Below are 3036 nucleotides of genomic sequence, written 5' to 3'. Positions count from 1 at the left end.
ACGTGTAGGTGAGGCGCTTAGGGACATGGTTTAGTGGGCATGATGGTGTTGGGTTGACGGTTGGACTTGATGATATTGGAGGTCTTTTTCAACCTTAATGACTCTATGATTCTATCAGAACTGACTCTTAGAAACAAGCCATTGAAAAAAGGAGCAGCAAAGCTGGAGTTTCTCTACTGTAAATGCAGTGAACACGTATGCTTTTTTTTGGTTTGTTTATCTGTGGCTGAGTGTGAGCAGTTCTGCTGACAGTCCTTCTGCTTGGGGAACCTCTCTGTGCGGTGAATGAGTGGTCATACTCTGATCTGCATCATATTTTAAGGAATCAATTGACAGGAAAACTTCTGGGGCTGTGCTCCTTTGTCTTATCCTAACACGCTGAATCCCACTGTGATGGTGGTTTCTGGTTTTAGAAAGAGTTCTCCCGGGGTATCTCCGACAGGTTTCTTCTAGGCCCGCTGAAAAATGGACCTCAACACCCGGGGGGAAAAAAGAGAATGGAGAAGAGAAAGTCTGTTGGCTGGTTTTCACAAGAATGAAAGGTTGGTGAATAAGGCCCAAAGCACTGGAAGGAATAAATATGTGAGGTAACTGCTGAAAGGTGCTATCAGACATGTGTCGCTCCTTAGCCAGCAAATACTGGTGCTCCACAGGATTTTACATCAAACACCATAGAGGGCAACACATAGCATGCTGTTTTATGAGGTCTTAAGGTTTGGGTCGTAGTCTCCCTGAGCTGACGTATATCCTGTCATGCACTGTATAATACCAAAAGAAGGGGGGGGAAACCGACCACTACTCAGACTCCACAGTCAGGCAGGTACTATATGGTGACAGTTTATTATGACAGCCAGAATCTTTAAGCAAGCATACAGGTTCATGAAATAGTACCAGGACACAACTACATACACAGGGAGGGTAATACGACCTGTCGATAAGGATCAAGCCAGTGGTCACAGACAGTTCGGGGATCTCAGTCCAGCTGAGAGGGAGCTCCAAGGAGCCTCCTCCAGTCCTTTTGTGCTTTTGTTGCCGCATGGTCTCGGTAGATAAGCCCTTGGTTGGGTCTTATCTTTTACTCAAATGCGCCGTCTTCTCCCCTTCCCTCTTATTTTAACAATGAGGAGCCATAACTGCTAAATCACTAAACTAAGTGCTCAGTATCACAAGTTGGTGTTACTTTATGCAGGCGAGATCCTCCTTTCACTTCCCCGCCTTAGGTTTTCTCTCTCAGTGCGTTCAAATGTGTTTCAGAGCCTGAGTCTTTAGGCCCTTGACATAAGTTTAGGCCTCAGAACTGTGAGAGGTGTGGCAGAGGTGGACTTATCAAGGATGACAGTGTCCGAACAGGCGAGAGCTATGGGGCCTTCGCTCCATCCTGTCCCCCGTTTCTGCACAGTCATTGCTCCCTTGTGTCCCGCTGCATGGGGGCATGGGCATCGCATCTCCCCGCACCATCTAGCGTAAAAAGAGGCAGTTTCCTATGCAAATACATATCCTGCCTTCTAGCAAGGAAGTGCTTGTACCATTTTGCGAGCCAGATAGACAACTCAAGCCCCACCTAGATTCCCCTCCAAAACTGAAGCGTGCACTAACAGCACAGTTAAAGTTTACTGGCTGAAAAGGACCTTTACAGACCTGCATAAATGAATGAGTCACCCCAGCCTGCTCGCAAAGCCCTACATGCATTTCTTTAATTATAGGGCGTTCTCTGTTCTGCCTTGTGTTAGGCTGTTCAAAATCAGGTGACACAGACATGACCTGGCCTCTGGGCTAGGTGGGTGACTTAGTCTTTCAACACAGAAGCTCAAGGTCCCCCCTCTCACCACCTGCTCTGTGCCCTAGCCAGCAAGAAAGCAGATCTGCAACATACCTGGGCCCTGGAGAATGTGATGCGACGTGAAGCGGTGCTGTGCCACAGGCAGTGAGAGATGCGCTGTGGAAAAACCTGCACGCTCCCCGGAAGCAGCAGCTCTGCACCGCAAGCCATGCTGCTTGTGCATGGGCAGGGATATCTGCTGTACGGTCCCAGGGGTGTGACTGGATGCCCAGCCCTGGCGTGTGACCTTTCTCTGAGGTCTCGTCCCTCCACATTCCAGCTGCAGGAGAACTCTGCAGATGCTTTCCATCCATCCACCCACCCCATTGACTCCATTCCACCACTCTCATTTTGCTAGGGAGTAATAAAAACCAACAGGCACTAATAATACCAAATTAACGCTAAGGATCCAGCCCAGACCTCCAACCTACCAACCAAATTACCAGCTGCTGCTCTCTTAGTGCCCTGTGACAAATTAGGTCTTGCCTCACTGTTGTTCAAGCAGCTACTCAGTGCCATCATCAGGTAGGTGACATGTAGGGGACATCTCTGCACAGCCCAGCTGGCCTGGCAAAATCACCTGTATGAACAATATAGTCCAGAGAAAACACCCTTGCCTCTGTGGTCCTACAGGTGCAAGAGTCATGTTGGGTAACGTCAGAAAAACAGCTACCATCAGTACCCGTGGAGAAGTACCTCTTCCAACTTGGGTATTCAGACCTGAGGAAGGACCAGGCTCAGGCTACACATTCATTTATCATCTCATCACCAAGACAGAAGCCTGTCATCCCCGAATTTAGCCATCACCTGATCCTCCCCCCCAGGGGTACAGTCACAGGCCTCCAGCAGGGCCTGGGACTACTTGCTGCTGGCCAGAAAGGGGGGAATGCTGGCAACCCCTAGCTATTATTATTTCCAGTTTTGCCTGGTATAATCCCGGCTTTTCTCAGGTTTGCCTCAGGGCCAGCAAGCACCGCAGGGCTTACAGAAATCCTGCAAAAGCAGAAGAGTCCCACCCCGGGTTTCCAAAACCAACACTAGAAGTTTACTCCCACTTTTTACTCCTGCTTTTACATTGAGACAGCAAAGAGGATGCTGTGGAAATGCTGACCGGGATCACGTTTTAGGCCAAAACCCAGCTTCTTCCCGGTGTGTCCGCGATGCCCGGCACACCGATTGCCATGCCTCCGAGCCCGAGTGCAGGCAGCTGCCCGGGG

This window comes from Pygoscelis adeliae, unplaced genomic scaffold, assembly GCF_000699105.1.
Source record: "Pygoscelis adeliae isolate BGI_AS28 unplaced genomic scaffold, ASM69910v1 Scaffold244, whole genome shotgun sequence".
Taxonomy (NCBI): Eukaryota; Metazoa; Chordata; class Aves; order Sphenisciformes; family Spheniscidae; genus Pygoscelis; species Pygoscelis adeliae.
This window is presented reverse-complemented; position numbering follows the sequence as displayed.